The sequence below is a fragment of the Hylobates moloch genome, unplaced genomic scaffold (genome assembly GCF_009828535.3).
Source record: "Hylobates moloch isolate HMO894 unplaced genomic scaffold, HMol_V3 SCAFFOLD_4, whole genome shotgun sequence".
Lineage (NCBI taxonomy): Eukaryota > Metazoa > Chordata > Mammalia > Primates > Hylobatidae > Hylobates > Hylobates moloch.
In genome coordinates this window covers 73,480,795-73,501,113 of record NW_026652279.1, presented here as the reverse complement: position 1 = coordinate 73,501,113, position 20,319 = coordinate 73,480,795, and positions in this window count along the sequence as shown.

The following is a 20,319-nucleotide window of genomic DNA, read 5'->3' as shown; positions in this document are numbered from 1 at the left end:
TAAATAACCTCGTAACTTTACTTTATTCTCTTCATCTATGTAGGGCATACACCAAGTACCCAATAGAAATTTCTAGAGGAAATTTAAACCCCAGAAAATTCTGTAACTGGGCTCTTGAGCCACTTGCTGGGGCCCGCTACCACCCTGTGGAGTGTGCTTTCGTTTTCAGTAAATCTCTGCTTTTGTTGCTTCATGCTTTCCTTGCTTTGTTTTTGTGCATTTTGTCCAAATCTTTGTTCAAGATGCCAAGAACCTGGACACCCTCCACCGGTAACATATTTTAGGGAGCCAGACAAGAGGTAAGCCCAGAGTTTGGGATTTATTTTTCACCTTCTCCTTTCTGCTCCATACGGGGGAATCTCTCTCTTTCTCTCTCTTTTCCTTTCCAACTCAGGACCCTTGGTGGGCAGTGCCTAAACAGAGACAACTGCAGGTTTCTGGCTGTGGCCACTCTCTGGTGAAACTAAGGGGTTTCTGTGTGGAGGCGCCCAACAGCCACCGTCCAGTTTGGGTAAGGGAACTGGATTTTTTTCTCTTTATTTCTTTTTTCTCTCTTTTTCAGTCTTTTGGTGGCTGCTTCCTGGTATGAAATAGCTCCTTAGTAATTGAGTGCAACTGTCCAGGGCCACTCTCTGGTGTTACCTGAAGGGCAAGGAGTAAATGGGGATAGTTGCCATGCCTGGAAGGGGGAAGGATTTTTCTGTCTTTTCCAGCTGTTGTCCCTGATCCCTACATGTGGGACAGCTTTTCCAGGGTGAACTCGCATGCATTTCAGGTGACTTAAACCTTCTTTTCCTGTGCTAAATTCTTCCTTCCCCTGCTCTACTGGCTAGGGACAAAAGAAACCCACCTACCCTCCAGTTCCTGTCATTACAGTTCATGGCTATCACTCTAGTGCAGTGGAAAACATGGGAATGCAAGGCCTTATGAAATTACAAGGATGCCAGAAGTCAAGGCCTTCATCCAGGGACAAAAGGAAAGCTCATCGTAGGCCATCACCTCTGGAGGGAAAACATGCAAAGCAGCACCAGTGCCCACCTGAGGTCAAAAATATCTGTCCATCTAAGATTGGACTCCAGAGGGGTCACCCCAGGGAATCCTCTGGACCTCAGCCTCTCCAAAGGGGATGCCCTTGGCAGAGGTCCTCAGATCAAGTACTAAGCCCTTCTTAGAATTTTCTCTGCCAGTTGCAATACTGTTTCACCACAATATTATTTGGAATCTGGAGTTTGCTGTTGAATGGGAAAGTGGGATGGAATTGCATGTATCCAGGCTTTTCTGCTGCTATTCTAAGCAGGGGGCCTGGTTAACGTGTCATCCTCTCCTGTGGCACTGTTTGGTCCCAGTGTTCGAGTCTGGGAAGGTTTAACCTTAAAAATTAAATTGTCAAAGCCCATCTCTACTAAAAAATACAAAAAATTAGCCAGTTGTGGTGGTGGACACCTGCAGTCCCAGCTACTCAGGAGGCTGAGGAGGAGAATGGCATGAACCCAGGAGGCGGAGCTTACAGTGAGCCGAGATCGTGCCACTGCACTCCAGCCTAGGGGACAGAACGAGACTCTGTCTCAAAAAAGAAAAAAAAAAAGAAAAAGAAATTAAACTGTCATGGAAACTGCTAAAGCAGTTTCCCCAAATTTTGGTTCACAGCCTTCATTGAATGATCTGTTGGGGCAAACAAAATAAAAGTGGTGAGCTTGTATTGCTATCTCATGGCTAGAGTCCCAAGATAAAAGCTATTGAAACTTCACTTCTGCGTATACACAATAAACACATGTCTAGATGTGTTTATTTGTATGTTCACTAATTGTTATATGCTGTGTCTACCGAATTGGCTTATAAGTAAGAGATTTTCATAAATTAAGTAAATATGTGTAAGCGATTTTACTTACTGGTCAGGTGCCTAAAGTGAATTTCCTGATTGCACAGGATGTATGGGGATATTAGTGAACTTAAGTATATTGAATTGTGTACCAGGAACAAAATATTTATTATGTGGGTTTTGAGGGGCCCTGGGGAACACTGTAGCCTCCATGATAGATTGAGTTGGATAACAGTAGATTATTATGCTACAGTGTATTTTCACCAGGTAAAGACAGCTTTTTATGGTTCACTAAGGACAATCAATCCCTTCACAATCTAGAACCAAAAGACTGGATCTTCTGAGAACATATACTGTAAGAACTATAGTTACACAACAGGCTTTAAATTCTCTTGTGAAAGTTAAGGTAGAATTGGCTGAACAGAGGAGTATCTGTGCAGCTGCTGGCATTTGCGGCTTATGGAGAAACACATTAAATGAAGATTACAGAGATTCATTGGCAGGTGATTAACAGAGAGATTGCTTAATTAAGTGAGTAGGCTCACTATCTAGCTCATTCTTTGATCTATTTGATTTTAGGTGGTTTGGTTTATGGGGACCCTGGGAAAGGAGCATACTCCAAACTCTTAGTATTATCCTCCCGATAGTTATAATAATAGTTGCCCTGTTGTGCTGTATTTTCTCAAAGGTTTTAAATGCTTGCATGCAGCCATCTCTAGAATGTCAAATTATCTCTCTTCACCCGGAATGACAAGAGCTTAAAGAAACATGTGACCATGAGGAAACCGTAAACTATGAATACTGTGTTGAGACCAGAAACCCAAAATGATGGTAACTGAGTGGTGCTAAGGCCCTAAGTTTTGGTCATGCTCTCACGTAAGTGAGAGCGTGACCAAAAAGGAGAGAAGTTTTTAAGACAAAATTGTGGGAGGTCATTGTTTTTGATTGAGTTCATGCACTCAGCCCCAACAGATCAAACCAAACCAAAATGGAGCTGCTTGTGTTAAGACTATAAGGAAACACATACATTCTAGAACAGACCATGTTTTGTTTTTCTCCTGCAAATCTCTATAACAAACATTCCTGACAGCATAGGTATCCACTCCCTAAAGTTCTCATTAAGTCTTTTAACTAAATTCATTTTCTCTGCCCTAGAGACCATCAAGCTTCAGATGCTCATGTGACAAGGATTCCAGCCAGTTCCAGGTGAAGACATGACTCCTAGCAGTCAAGGAACTACCCTGTCTCCACTAGATAGAGAAGGGTGAGAGTTCTGTGATCCTCAATAGTTAGGGACCATGCCCCAAGCCAGCATAAAGCAATTACAGAAGAAAGACCATTGGTCTTTCCACCTCCCCTATAGATTTATGGGTATCACGCCTTTCATGGGGGGAATGAGGCAGGAGAACAGGGCCTGGAGGCAGAGAACCTAAGTACTTCTTAAAACTAAATCAAATGGGAACACTTCAGCCATGACAAGAAATATCCCCTTCATTTACATAGGGCATACACCAAGGAAATGACTTTGTAACTTTACTTTATGCTCTTCATCGACATAGGGCTTACAACAAGAAACCAGTGAAAATCTCTAGAGGAAATTTAAACCCCAGAAAATTCTGTAACTCAGCTCTATGCTTGAGCCCACTCCCACCCTGTGGAGTGTACTTTCACTTCCAATAAATCTCTGCTTTCATTGCCTCATTCTTTCCTTGCTTTGTGCATTTTGTCCAATTCTTTGTCCAAGATGCCAAAAACCTGGACAACCTCCACTGGTAATAATAGGTGGGAATATAGAATAATTTAAGTAAAAACCAGTTTAGAAGATGTATAAAAAACATTTTTTTGTTAAAGACTTAAAAGATGTGCCTTTTTTTTATCTGTGTCCAAGGAAAAAGACACAAAAATGAGATATGAACTTTGTCACAAGGAAATCTAGAAATTTTCAAGAAGCGAAACTTTATTTTATGCCTTAAACTTTTAGAAGATATACTAAATCGATAGGTAATATTATAAATAAATTACATAAAGACAGACAAATCCAAAATCTGATGTTTTGAATGTGCTAAAAAAGATAGAGTAAGAAACAATGTACAAGAAAAACAAGCAAACAACAATGACAAAAACAAACAAACAAACAAAAACCATCTCTGAATCTTACTGAACAGAAAAGAGGAGAGATGAAATATACACGTTAGTACTTAGAGGAGAATAAGACCACTCAATCAGTAAAGTTTGAAACAACAGAAGAAGGTGGCTAGGTACAACCCTATGGTGATAGTCATTTATTGTGTATGTAATTACCCTTAAAAACTTAGTGACTTCAATCAGCAACATTTTCACTATGTCAGTTTCTGTTCCTCAGAAATACAGGTGTGACTCAGCTGTGTCCTTTGTCTCAGGGCCTTTCTCAGAGCTGCGATGAAGGTGTCAACTAGGACTGAAATCATATCAAGCCTCAAGTGAGGGAGGATTTTCATCAATGCTCATCACTTGCTGTTAAGATATCTTTCTTCCTAGGTTAGACTAGTGCCTCAGCTTCTTGGTGATTGTCACTCAGGGGCCTTACTGTGTTTCCTTCGCCATGAGATTCTCCATGGGATACCTTACAACATGGATGTTTTCTTCATTAGAATGAGCAACAAGCAAGCAAGAAGAGTTAGAAAGAGAGTGGGAACAAGACTGAAAACAGCCTTTTTTTTTTTTTTTTTGATACAGGGTCTCACTCTGTCTCCCAGGCTGGAGTGCGGTGGCTCCATCATGGCTCACTGCAACCTCCACCTCCCAGGCTCAAGTAATCCTCCCGCCTCAGGCTCCAGGGTGTCTAGTACTATAGGCACACATCACCACACTAGGTTATTTATTTATTTATTTATTTATTTATTTATTTATTTATTTATTTTTGGTAGAGACAGAGTTCGCTATGTTGCCCAGGCTGGTCTCAAACTCCTGGGCTCAAGTGATCCCCCTGCCTTTATTCCCCAAAGTGCTGGGATTACAGGCATGAGCCACTATGCCTGGCACATAGTCTTTTTTATAAATCTCAGAAATGACATCTAATCACTTTTTGTCTTTTTCTGCTATTGTTAGCAATGCATTAGGTGTTGGTCACACTCAAGGGCATGTGATTACACCAGAGCATGAATATCAGAAAGAGGCAGGGATCACTGGAACTCAGTTTAGAAAGATGCCTACTGCTGGTGACAAGTTTAAAAACAAAATTTAAGAAATTTTTATTTCTAAAAAATAAGGTATCAAAACATACAAAAGGAGAAGTAGGATACTTAAATAGAACAATAAATATAGAAGATATTTCAAATGTGATTATTAATATTATTAGATTGGTGTTTCATAATTTCTTTCTGTTTTAAGAGACCAATATTTTAGTTATTTAAACTTTCTAGACTATAAATAAATAATGTATTTTTTGTAATTGTATCTAATAAACCTAGAGTGACCTACTGCATCGTTTGATTTTACTTACTATATTGTCCCTGCTATTCTTTATGATTATTTGTTCATACATTTTGCTCACACATTTGTTTAGTTGTTTCCTTTCTCCCTACCTAACAATTAAGTTCAATGTACTCTTCCCTGAAAATGCTTCCTCAAACAATATGGTTTCAGTGAAAGTTACACCTGTCTCACCAATTATCATCTCCTGCCCTCAGTCATCAAGATAAACACAGAATATAAAAAGGGCAAGTAAAACACTATAATCTTTCTCTAAGCTATGTTAATTTAGTGCTGATTTGCTGGAAGGATTATCTCTCTGCTTCCTCTTTCTTACAACTTCAGCTACTTGAATTTGGTTTCTATTATTTACAATTAGAGAATCCTGACTGATATAACATCCAACACCCTTTCAATTTCACCACCACTTCAATGCCAATGATCCTTGTTTGTACAACAGCCTCTCCCATATTCCTATAAGACTTGCACAATTTTGGTTATACAGTAGAACTAACATCTGGGTAAATGGGTCATTGGCTTTAGTGCAGGACTAATAGGGAATACAAAGTAGGGAGTAAACATTGTATCTCAGAATGTATGATTTAGAGGAAGCAGAATATAGGATTGTGCTTCATGGACTCATTGTAAGGCAATAGAGTCTCTATGCACACAGATAATTTAGATAATTCAATCAGTACCACAGATATAAGGAAGACAGGGAAAACTACAGAAACTGGAAAAATAAAAGGTTTTAATCCCTTTCCAGAATTTTTAACCTTTATTAAGCAAGAGACTTAGACAAAACCCAATGATAATAAGTGGTAAGAGGAGAACCATAGAAAATATGACATATTATTATTTAGTTGTCTTATTGTACCCCCAGACTGGTGGTATTTTCAGGAGCAATATTTGTTTATTAAGTTATTAATAAAGAGTCCTTTTGGTATGCTTCCTCAGGATTATAGAGAATAGTGATTTCCATTATAGTAAGGATTAGGTGTAATTATATCTCTTAATATCTTCTTACTTTGGATTGTTATTCTTTTTTCCTTGACAGTTTACTAGCTACCTTGAAGAGTTAGTAAATTATGTATATACAAGTCATTCTAGTATTATGTCACATTTACAGATACTTAAGGCATAAGTAATTAGATGAAATTTTATGACTTTGTGACAATTAATTTACTAATGGCATTTGTTGAGTTGGTAAGATTATTGTATGTAACTTAGTTTTTTGAACTTTAGCAGTACTTGACTTAATAAAAAATTGCATTTTTTTCTTTTGAAAGTTCTAATATACCATTTTAGGTTGATTTTGTTTATTATCAGTACTGTTACTCAAAAAACGTTGTATAATATTGTTTCACATTAACATATTAACTAATCTATCAGGAATTGTATTTCATGATTTTCTTGTAATTTATATGACTCCAACCTTATATATGAAGTTACTGAAAAGAGAATAGTAAACCGATATAGGATAGCTTGTAATCTCAGTAAAGATAATGTTTCATAATAGCCTTAATATTACTTATCTTCATAAGTATGTAAGATTTAATACTAAAGTTATCCACTAAGATGTGAATAAATATAAAAGTAAGTAAGCAAATGATAAAGCATCTAGACTGTATTTAGAGTTATTTCAGTTATAATCTTGTGATATATCTACTCCTTGAAACTGTGTCTAGTTATTTTCTTTCACATTAAAACTATATCTACCATTTTACTTGCCTATTAACATTTGTGAGTTAATGTTTTCCTAACAGTTAAGCAGAGAAAGTAGTATAAAATGCATTAAATAAAAATAGCTACAGGAAATATCAACTACTTAAAAATTTTTCTGCTTACTAAATCAATTAATTCTTAGGTATTTGTGAAATATTAATTTCTGCCAATACACACAAAAATGCATTGAGATTTTTGGTTAGGATTATTTAGGAATTAGTCTGTTTACTAGCATAGTTCTGTGACTTACCATAACCAGAACCAAAAATAATACAAAACTTGTTTAGCCCAAACATATCCATGATTTGAAATCAACACAAAGCCACAGGATATATAGTACTTATCATCTAAGATTTGCCATGGGTCAGGAGCCTGACAAATTTGAACTGGGTCCTCTGTTCAGGATCTGACAAGGCTGAAATTAAGTGTTGACTGGGTAAGTTCTCAATTTGAGGCTTGACTAGAGAAAAACCTGCTTCCAAACTTTCTCAGGTTGTCGGAAGGAATTGTTTCCTTGCTGTTATATGACTGATATTCTCATTTCCTTTTAATTTAATTTAATTTTTAAAAATTTTATTTTAAGAATATGTAATAACATACCTATCAATGGGGTACATGCATTTGTTACATGTTAAGAATGTGTAACGAGTAAGTCAGGGTAAATGAAGTATCCTTCACCTTTAATGTTACCACTTTTATGTGCTGGTATCATTTCAAGTTTCCCATTCTAGTTACTTTGAAATATACATAACATTATTGCTAAGTCATCTTAGTCCACTATCAAACATTGGAATGCATTTCTTCTATCTGACTGTGTTTTACTCATAATCAACTGTATTAGTCCATTTTCCCACTGCTGATAAAGACATACCTGAGACAGGAAAATTTACAAAAGAAAGAGGCTTATTGGACTTACAGTTCCACATGACTGGGGAGGCCTCACAATCACGGTGGGAGGCAAGGAGGAGCAAGTCATATCCTTCATGGATTGCAGCCAGCAAAAAAAGAGCATGTGCAAGGAAACTCCCATTTTTAAAACCATCAGATCTCGTGAGACCAATTCACTATCACGAGAAAAGCATGGGAAAGACCGGCCGCCATAATTCAATCATCTTACTGGGAGAATTATGAGGGCTACAAGATGAGATTTGGGTGGGGACACAGAGCCAAACCATATCCCCAACCTGTCTTCATCCACCACTCCCCTCCTAACCCAGTCTTTGGCATCCATTGTTCTATTCTCTATGTCCATGACATCCAATTTTTAGCTCCTTCATAGCAGTAAGAACACACCCATTTTTTTTTTTTTTAAATAGTTGTGAGCAAGAGACTGCTTTCAGTTTCCAGGTATCACACTCTGGTTCTTGCCACATGACCCCCACTCCCATGGTTTCTCTCACACTTTAAATATCCTCCCTTAGTAAAAGTCTAATTCCTTTTATTTACCTATGTATTTATTAATTATTTATTTTTATTTTATTTTATTTTTGAGACAGGGTCTCGCTCTGTCACTCAGGCTGGAGTACAGTGGTGGATTCTTAACTCCCTGTAACCTCCGTCTCCCAGGTTCAAGCAATTCTCCTTCTCCCAAGTACCTGGGATTACAGGCATGCACCATCAGGCCCAGCTAATTTTTTTTATATTTTTAGCAGAGATGGTGTTTCACCATGTTGGCCACGCTGGGCCTAAAATCCTGGCCTCAAGTTATCCGCCTGCCTCAACTTCCCAAAGTACTGGGATTACAGGTGTGAGCTACCACACCTGGCCTCCAGTTTCTTTTAAAGGCTCACCTGATTGGATCAGTTCTGCGGAAGATAAACTCCTTTTTTATTATCTCAAAGTCAACTAATTTGAGATCTTAACTGTATCTATGAAATCCCTTTAATTCTGCCTACATTCAAAGGGAGGGGATAATCCGGGGGGTGTAAACCAAAACTTAGGAATCTTGGAAGCCAATTCCGAATTTTGCCTACCTCAGTGATTTTGCTGACAGAACATATGTGGCTAGGAGAATCCAAAAGAAAAGTTGAAAAAAATGCAAATACCCTTACTTCCTTATTACAAAGAATTGTATGCAATAATTTTGAAACACTAAAATATATAAAATATTTTAAATTATTTTTCCATCATTCTTGTATAATATAGTCAGTAGCCTAAATGTTTCAAGATACACAGGTATCTGAAAGTCTTAGTTCATGCCCAGTAAACTCTATAAACCAAATTGGATATCTCATTATCTGCTTGATCACAGAAATGAAAATTCCCCATTAAAGGATCAAAAATCAAAAAGGTTTCTCTGTTAAGTTCTAATCTTCTGTCTGAAAAGAAGCATCTGTTTAAATAATATAATAATAATAATAATATATTATACAGTTTCATATTCCCTTGACTTTGCCTACAGAAAACTCTAACTCATATTTCTCCTTAGCCATTAAAGCTTCACAAGCCTCTTATATTTATTTTTTACCCCTTCATCTAGTTCTCATCTAATTTCCAGAGTAGTGCATATTTATGAATTGTTTAATTATTTACAAATATAGAGATGATACATACACCTCTTTTATTGCACACTATCTTACTGGGAAATGTCAAAACTATATTTTAAAATAGAAATTACATCTTCTAAAGTAGAGAGACTAATTGTTGAACCACCATACAAGAATGAATGCAGTTTGGGACTTCATGATAGGTGGGTTCTGAGAAAGTTCTTTTTATGAGTTGGAGGGAGTCCCACCCATTGGGCTGAGAATGGTATATGGGCAGTAACTCGATGTATCATGTAGCTGACAAAGAAAAGCAGTAACATTGGGACTTTAGAAAATGGCACAGTATGGTGTTTGAATCACCTGAGCAGACAGGAGCAGGTCAGCAAAAGGAAAGTTTTTTGAGAAAAAGCATGTTCATGTGTATAAAAACACAAGGTAGAAGTCAATCTACTTAAAAATAACTGCCAAAATGTTCATATTGGAAAAAAGAATATTGATCAAGATCAGGATTCTACTTCAGTTAGTCCAGTAAGAAGGGTGCCTTGCTATTAAATTCCAGAATATTTCCAAAGGTGAAAAATAAAGCTAGAGGCTAAAATTAGGTTTTGCCACAGGTGTGGGTCAAATATCACCCTTAAAGAGGAATTAGAAAAAATTAAAGTACAAGGCTAGTACTGAATAACAAAAAGTCTTTAAATTGATTTGTTTTATAAAATAAAACTATATTTGCTAGTACCAAAATTAATAACACTATGGCTTATTAAATTATTGAATAAATTTTTAATTGTCAGAAAATAATTCAAAATAAAATAGTATGTCAGGTTATTTCAATAAGGTATATGTTTAAAGGAGCAGGAATAAAATAAAAAATATTTTTTATTAAGTTATCCTCAAATCAAATGAAGATTTTGAAAACAATAACTTTTTTTAAAAAAGCTTTTTACTTTTATGACAATAAAAATATTTGGAATAGTAACATTTAATTGTTCATAAGAGATTTTGATTTGCTTTATAAATCATATGATTTAAAAAATCAATTAATATTAAATATTAGCCAGGATTTTTTTAAATTTCAGAATACACGGAAGAAACTACTTCTTATTGTGATTTGGCATTTTATAGATCTTCTATTCACATTCTATCTCTTATAATTGCTTGGCAGTTAAATACAAGTCTGATAATATGTAAAAGCTATACCAGCTAGTGCTGTGCATTTGTAATTAACTATGTAATTTTAAGTGATCAAAATATTGTCCATGACTAAGCTCAATTAAAATCTAAAAATTAATTATATTAATATATGCTAAATTTATTAGTGGTTGTGCCTAGGTAGCTAGGAATTTATTATTTTGTTTATGCGGCCATCTGTTCTAATTACATATCCAAGGTTATTGGACATTATCCAAAAAATGTGTAGCTATTGTAGACCTAAAAAAAGTTAGCTGAATTCTTTTGCTAAACAAATAATGATTTAAAATAGAGCATTCTTTTAGAGTAGAAAAAATATAAACTAGTAAATGAATTTGGGCTATTCATCTAGGAGACCAGTTTCCCTGAAATTATCTTTAGGGGAAAATCTCATATTTGCTTAATTGCATATAACAAGAGTGTAAAAAAGGGGAAATTAGTAAACATCTTTTTCTCAACTCTTTAGTTTTAGTTTCGAAGTTTAAGTTTCACACTCAAAATCTCCATGTTCTTTGGGTGCTTGATATCACGTTTAAATATTCTGAAGTAAGATTATGAAAAGACTATTGTTTAATGTAAATGACTAGTCTTCATCCCTATGAGTTTCCCTGTGTTTTGATCACCATTTTCATTTTCTGACCATCTGTTTATTCTATCATATTAGTTGAGGATATTGGCCCCTGTCTTCTTCCCTCTCCATTTTAAGTACCATCATTCTTCCTTAATGATTATAATTTCTATGAGAATATCCTCTATTAGCAGTTATTACTTTTAAGGTCAATCTCTCTATTTGTGAGCATTAAACAGGAAGTGGTAATCTTGCTCAGCCTCACTCTGCCACCATCTCCGTGCATGTTAGTCAGGATCCAACCTCTGTTAGGTAGAAACCACACAGTAATTTGAAGAGTTTAACATAAAGAACTATTGACTATAGGAAGGAATTAGAGTGATGAGGAATCGGCTACTGAGAAGTAAAGAGAACTCTAAAGAACACAGGAATAGCATATTGATGTGCAGCTACTACCCTTAAAGCTGAGATAGAACACCCATGGAAGAGGATACTCCAGGACAAGATCCAGACTTTGTTGAGGAAGCACAGCCTTGGCCATTGAGTGGCAAATTCATAGGGCCGCTGCCTGAAGAAATTTCTGGAAAAGTGTCCTCCAGAATTTGCCATAAGTCAACCCCTTAAAATGTTAAGGAAAACTCCCCACAGGGAGATGTATTATCAGAGGGACTTCTTTAGGAAACTACCAAAAGGGGATTTGCATTTGAGTATTATTACCCAAAAAACTATGGAATACAATAATGATTTAGGTTATTGAAATTATTTGTAAACTAAAATGTTGAAAAAAGTAAAGAGGGCAGAATGTATGATCTACTTGAGCGTATTTCAAAATATCAAATTAACCAATACAGAAAACTATAATCTGACTGTCTATACAGCATAAAAACCAAGTCCTCAATTTTTCCTGTCAATCAATAAATCAGTCATTTCTATGTACTCAAACAGCATTTTAAAAAATTGTTATGTAATTACATCAAAATCATCAAATAATTATCATATAAACAGGGAATTAGATGACATTAAAAAAAGACAATTACATAACAAAATACAAAGATTTCAGGAGAATCACTCTCTTTAAAGTTTAAAAGTCTGAAAGTAGGAAAATAAAATAAAATTGCATTTAGTTGACTTTCTACTTTTTTTTATCCTTTAGTTTAGTTTAGACTATATTGTTTCATAACTTCAATATATTTGACCCTAGCTCTGATGTGGGAGTTGGCGAGATGAGAAACTTCAAACTGTGATTTTGAAACCCCCAGTTCAAACGCTCTGGGGTGATACTGTGAAGAGACTATCCTTAAAATAAATGATTTGATCTTCAATCAAGAAAAGTGTTAACTTCCTGGAAAGATTTCGGTTTCCTGCTCTGACGTACTCAATTTAGCAATTTCATCAACTTTCACTTAACCATGGTATTGAAGAGAAACAGAGGCATGAATAATCTAAAAGTACAGTTAATTTTAAAGGAATATATATGAGACGATTTTCTGCAGTAAGTTTAACTTTCTGGTTATGTTGTACCTAAGCTAATAATAAAATCAGTTTTTCTTCCTCAGGGTGTAATAATTGGTAGCTAAGTAAAATAATGTGATAAGGGACAGCCAAGCACTTTTGTTAGTTAACATGAAAATATTTTTAAGCAGTACATGCGTATGTGATGAGTTAAAAATTGCTGATAATAAAGAAAGCTTGCTCTGTATGAAAAGCTGGAGAATCAGAACAACTGACCCTATGTTGTGAGATAGACTGGACTAAATACATATCCACGCTAGTGAGGTGGATAGACTCTACTAGCCAACCTTCCACGAGTCAATGTATTTAACAGCATTTTGTAAATTACATAGAATTACATAAATACATGAATTGGAGGTTATCAAATGTTACTTTTTTGGTGTAATGCATGAACTTTTCTTAATTTCCATTATCATATGTGTAGAAAGTGCCTTTTTTCATGTTATTTTTTCCATAATTTCTATTTTCTTATTTCCCATTTAATCAGGTAGGCAAGTTCTGTGATTTTTTTGGTCTCAAAGAATGATTCTAGTACAAAATTGTTTCCAAAAGCCTAACCCTACAAAAGAATAAGGTTGACAAGAGATAGTTTCCTATAAATTAAGAAGAGAAACTCTTTAGATGTAGAGCAAAAGAGGGCATGAGAGAATGGTTTGGGAGAAGTCAAGGAATATGAGGCATATGAAGAGGTCATTGAGGAATTTCCAGTTCATACCAAATCAACAGAAAGCTCAATCTGCTGAGACACGTAAGCATGGAGAAACTACACTAGCTAATGGGAAAGGCACAGTCTAATAACTAACAACAATAACAAATGCAACCACCTTGAAAAAGCTCTAGAGAAACTGAAGCCTTTCTAGGAACAGTGTATGTAGTAGTCTGGTGTCTGCAAAACTTGATTTGAAGAAGAAGAGAAAGACTACTTTTGAAGAAATAGTGTTAGTACCACTGCTTTCTTATTGACTGACTGTATCTTAGCAATTAGAAGCAATAGAAAAAACATCAGGACAAGACCTACACTCTATGCATGTGTGAAATTGATGGAAACTAGTGTGGCTTGACCAGTCATTCACAGTCATTGATTTTTCACCCCGCCCCCAAGATCACTAAGTTTACCAACTGCCAACTCCAAATGTTTCTCAGAGTCATGATCATGGATACATAAAAATGTAATGCATGATAAAGGTGGTATCACAAATGCATGCAGAAAGAGCAGATTGTTTATTAGATAAGGTTGAGAAAATTGGCTCATTAAATGGAGAAAAATAAACTTGGATCTCTACCTAACTCCACATAGAAAGGTGGACTCCAGATGGCTTAACACCTTAATGAAAAATAAGATCATAAATTCAACAAACAAAAAAATGTTAAAAACTATTATTTTTACTAAGAAACAATGAAGCATGTCTTAAAGATTTTGAAAGCACTAGCCATGAAACAAAGCAAACAAAAAGATGAGAGAGTGATGGCATTCAATCAAGATATTAGGACAAAAAGAAAAAGGGAGAAAGTGCATAAAACTGATAAGGATTAACATTTAGCACGTAGAGATTTTACTAAAATATACTAATGACTATAAGTCAATTGATAGCACTCCAAATAGGAAAATGAGCCAAGGAGACAAATGGGCAATGTACAGAAGAGAAAGCTCATAAGCTAAGAATTACATGAAGATATTTTGTAATGTATCAGGAATAAGATAAAAGAGACTGAGAATACTTAGATATCCCATTAACTCTTATCAATAGAACAATTCCAGTTCTGTGAGTTATGGGGATGCAGAGTTGCTGGTGGCCTGCTGGTGTAGCTATTCTTAAGAGCAGTTGATTCTACGTGGTTAAATAAATCTACATAACTATTAAGACAGGAATTAAATTTTGAGTAAATGAGCCCAAGATATTTTCATATAAGTCCATTGAAAGTATGTACAAGGACTTATACAACCTATTGTCTATCCTTAGAAGGATGAATAATTTAAATGTGGTCAAGGCATGTCATGAAATAGTATGTATCAGAAGCAACTAGCTAGTTATACACATGATAACATAAATTTATCTTAAAACCGTAGCACTGAGGAAACAAAATAGAAGCAATAGAGTGAAATATATGCCTTAATCTTATGATAATAAATTCAACCTGTGTGCACTAAAACAAGAAGACCTACAGTCTAACCATACACACAGCTGAAAATATTCACAGAAGACAGAATAGGTTTTTATGGGGAGAAGGTGAGAAAGAAGAATGTGGGTAAAGCAAAAGACTCAGAGAGAACAGAGTCAGGTGAGGTATCAGTGATGGGCAACAGGTAATAATAACATCAGAGAAAGCTGAAACCTCTGGGAACTGAATTGATTTCTACAGGCTGCTCAGCCTTCTCATGAGTCTACCTTATCCTTTGTCTCCTAAGGGTGTTCTTGTCGGTTTTTAAATTTTAACAAATCAGCAGCTGGTGGTTTTCTTGCTACCTATCCAGCAGAAAAGGATGACTGATGCCCTGTGACTTTGCTTGGGGTCCTGAGCTGCTGCGTGAAAACCATGTGAATTCCCCCAGCCACCCAACACATCAGTAAGAAATTGAAAATTGTGTGAGCCTTGGAATCTAGTGAGAGTTAAAGTGGTTGTGCATACATGAGAACAATCCACACCTGAACTTGAGCATTGGCTTTGTAAACTGGATGGAAATAGCTTAGGCCCTTAGAAAAATACATAATGATTAAAAATCATTTGATATGCTTTCTAGGTTAGTAATTACATCTTTCAATAGCAACAAGTAGTAGTTTGGAAAAGAATGAGTGAACTCAAGTAAAGTACACAAAATCTTAACTGATGAAAAAAATCAAACCTACCAATATAACTATATATATATATATATTTGTATTAAAATAATTGGTATATAAGTTAATTGGTGGAAAAAACTAGCAACATCTGAATAGAGCTAGGAATTTATTTTTTTTTCTTTTTCTGGCTCCTATATATATATATATGGTGCAATATATGTATTTTGATATTTTCAAAAAAATTTTGATATATTATCAAATTTGAAGATATTTGTCAATCAAGTAAATGTTAACACACACTGTTTTAAGCATAAGTAAAGTTGAATATGTTTTTACTTTTTTTTTTGAGACAGTGTCTCACACTGTAGCCAGACTGGAGTGCAGTGGCATGATCTTGGCTCACTGCAACCTCCACCTCCCAGGTTCAAGCGATTCTCCTGCCTCAGCCTCCTGAGTAGCTGTGACTACAGGTGCCTGCCACCACGCCCCGTTAATTTTGTATTTTCAGTAGAGATGGGGTTTCACTATGTTGGCCAGGATGGTTTCGATCCCTTGACCTTGTGATCTGCCCACCTTGGCCTCCTAAAGTGCTGGGATTAAAGGCGTGAGTCACAGCGCCCAGCCTCTTTTCACTTTTTATTGTGCATTTGACATTTATTTCAGTGATTTTTTTGTTCACTTTGAGTTTTTAATTTCATGATCTCTGCTACTCTGCCTTTTCATTTTATGTAATAATGTGGTATAATTTATAATAAGGCATACACTAAAACATAATTGTGAACAAGAAGCACAGTCCAATATGGTCTTGCTTTCTGTTTGTTTTTTTTCTAATTATTTTGAATTCATTTCAAAGTTACAGTAAAAAATTAAGAAAAATTAAACAATTTCATATATCCTTCATACAGATAATCCATTGAAATTTTGAAAACTGTACCAATAATGTATACTACTAGAATAGAATAATGTATTCTACTTCAAAAATGTCCAACCCAAGATCATCTGTTGCACTTAGATGTCATTTAATCCAGAAAAATTCTTCAGTCTCTCTTGACTTTAATGTCCTATACATTTTTGAAGATAACAGAAAAGTCGTATATTAGATTAGCTTTTAATTTGGATTTATTTGATATTTCTTCATGATTAGATTTAGATTATGCTTTTGGGGCATAAATTTCACAGGAAAACTGCTGTATTTGTGTCATTGAATCCTAATAGTTACCATGTGATGTCAATTTTTCTCATTATTTGTGATGTTTGATTTAATTACTTGAAGTGACATCAGCAAGGATTCTTTTCTGTAAAATTACTTCTTTTTCTTTGTAAATAAGTAAGCAGTCTGGAGGAGACACATGGAGACTCAGTAGATATCCTATTTCGTACTCGGGTTCTAGTAACCTTTTAGCATCAATTGATACTACTTACCTGAATTTAATTATTGTAATGATGCTTATCAAGAGCGATTTTCTAATTTTATATTTTTTTCTATGTTTATTTTAGGCATACTACTGTAATGCAGTTTTTCTCCTCCCATTCTTTCATTCATTTATACCGGGGTGTTCTTGTGTATTCTCATTTTATTCAATGTAATATAAAGGTGTGTATGTATGTTGGGGGAGTGCTTGTACACACACTGTACTCATGATCATTATTTATTTTGACACTGTAATTTTTCAGTTCACCCAGTAATCAGTATAGCCTCTTCAAACTGGTTTCCATGTCCTGAAAATATGCCATTAATTCTTTGAACATTTCCTTGCTTTCTTTTATGGCAAAATATTCCACTCTTATCTAGTTCTTTCCCTGCTCCAAGATCAACTTCTTCAAGGAATAGTGGTTCCACTCAGAAGAGAATATTTATAGACTGAGTTCTGAGTTCTTGGTATTCTTATTTCTACAGGGAATTTGCTAGTCCCAGGCCCTGTCAGTGGATAAACTTAGAAAATATATGCATGCATATGCACATACATGAGTACACCCATACGAACACACATAAACAGACTTTTACATCTGCAATTATGTCTTTTAATCTATTAGTTCACATTTATACTTCCAAGTTCAATCTAATACTGCAGGATTTATTGTCTTGCATATGCCCTTTTCATATTTGAATAATTTTCTGCAAGTGTGATTTCTGCTTAATGGTTATTTGACTAATTACAAAGGAAGGAAGGAGGGAATGAAGGAAGGAAGGAGCGAGGGAAGGAAGGAAGGAAGGAAGGAAGGAAGGAAGGAAGGAAGGAAGGAAGGAAGGAAGGAAGGAAGGAAGGAAGGAAGGAAGGAAGGAAGGAAGGAAGGAAGGAAGGAAGGAAGGAAAACGAAAGAAGGGTGATGAATTTTAACTAATGTGTCTATCAATGTAAACTTCATTTCAATTAAGACATAGAACATTTCTCTCATCCCAATAAGTTCTGTCCTGCTCCTTTTCAGTAAACTCTTTATTACAGTTAAATCACTATCCTAATTTCTATCAGCACAGCTTAGTTTTATCTGTTCTAGAAAATCATGTTAATTGGATCACACAGTATGTATTTATTTGTGCTTGGCTTGTTCCCATCTGAACAAGATTATTTTAAGATTTATCACATTGTATGTATCACTATTTCATTTCTTACTCCAAGTTACATTACATTTTATAAATATTACACAATTTCTTTATCTATTAAATACATCCATTCCTTGACAACTGAGTTATTTCAGTTTGGGGTTAGTAGAAAAAAGTTGTCACGGAAATTTATACAAGTCTTTTTTGCATAAATATATTTGTATTCCTCTTGGGTAAAATACCTGGAAGTATAAGTGTGGGTCATATGATATGGGTATTTTCATTTCTTAAGAAACCTGGAAATATTTTAATAAGTGGTTTACCATTTTACACTGCTACTAAATATACCTTATGACACTTTTATATGAAAGAATACATTTTGATATCAATATATGGATGTCTATTCTTAGAAAAACATTCGAATCAATCATTTCCAATATATGTGTTTAATATTTAGAACCTTCTAAGAATATTTATTAAATATTATTTCAGGGAGTGAAGATAAGCCCCTTAGAGATTGAAAAATGAATGGCACAACAAATTTGCAGAACAAACTCATCAATAAACACATAGTGACTTAATCTGTATAATGCTGTAATCACTGAAGAGTTGAAGAAAGGCTTTCTCTCTCTATTTATTTCTCTATTCCCACATATCCAATGGGAACTACTAGATGACCAAAGTGTTTCATCTGGAAAATTATTTAAAATTAATGACTAAAATAAAAAACAGCATGTTGATCTGATATCACATATTTAATGGTGTATGAGGTGCTCATCTTTCCTCACCAGTGCTTCCCAGTGCTAATTTCTGCTTGCCTTATTATTTATTTTTATGGTTTACCTGAGCATTATATAATGCCATATTGAAAAAGTTCAGTTTTCTTCAAACATTCATCTAAGCCATAATTAATTGATTTGTTCCTGTATTAAGGAGAAATTTTCTTTCTGATGAGGCATAAACTATAAACTCGTTTAACCATAATTGATAAGATTGTGATAATACTTTTAAAGAATCTTAAATTAATTTTACAGAATTAATATGTATATGTTTACTTTTGTCTCACCACACATCAAAAATTTACCATAACAGAAAAGCCATTAAAATAAAAGAGCAGCAGAATTAGAGGCTATAAAAGTTCTCATAAAATAGTGACATTAGCAATGTGAAATATTATATACAATTCTGGATAATTTTAGTGTTCTAAGACGTTATGTATTATTAAACAGGAAATAGCCTCAAGCATGTACGTTTTGATAATGAAGATATATGTAAAATAAATACTTTATAACCATACTTTATCTTAGTAATTATACACAGCATTAATAAAAGAAAGTAATTAAGTCTAAACATACTAAAATGGTGGTCTGGTTATGCACTTGTTAAGTAGAACTGATTTATTTTCTATTGTACGCATTTAAACTAATATTTAGCAGCCTCATTTACTTTTACAAAACTAAAACTCACTATTGTAAGAGAAACATTTTCATAAATCTATTGATCTCTACTTATATTAGAACAAACACTTGTATAGAGTGAAGAATACAAAAGTAAGTTTGACATACTTTGCTCAGTGAGTTTTACACACTAGCTTTGCCATGATACTCAGTGAAAAATACTCTTAGGTATAATCTTTATTTAATTGGAAAAAATACTCCTCCTCTTTATTTTTTACTAGGAAACATATGTCTCAACATTTACCAACCCATGCCTCTTATTCTTTGACATTAACTGCATTAAATTTTGGCAATATATTTGATAAAATACAGAACAAGCATTTTTACTATTATAAGCATAGCATTTATTAAGATAAACTAGTAAGAAAGTATGTAAGAAAAAATACTATAAGAAAGAACATAAATATTTGTATAATATTAGTATTTTATGACTACTCAGGAAGCAAATAATGTAGATTATAAGGTTGCAGCAGATTTCTCATATCCCCCTTATTCTTCTGTTTTATATTTTACAACATAGCTTTCAGATATTAGTTTTACTGAGTAAATGAAAACATAGATGAGACAAATTAATGAAAACAAGGCTCTAAGTTCCAATAAATAAATTAAATAGAGCCAACTAAAGAGAAATAATACCACTTGTTCAGTTCATTCATAGGGATACAGCAAAACTTCACAATAGCATTATATACAAAAATCTTGAAATTACCAAAATTTGCTGATATTATAATATTAAGACTCTACTGTACATATTACAGCATAGCTAAGCCATCTGGGTGACTTAATTATATCTCA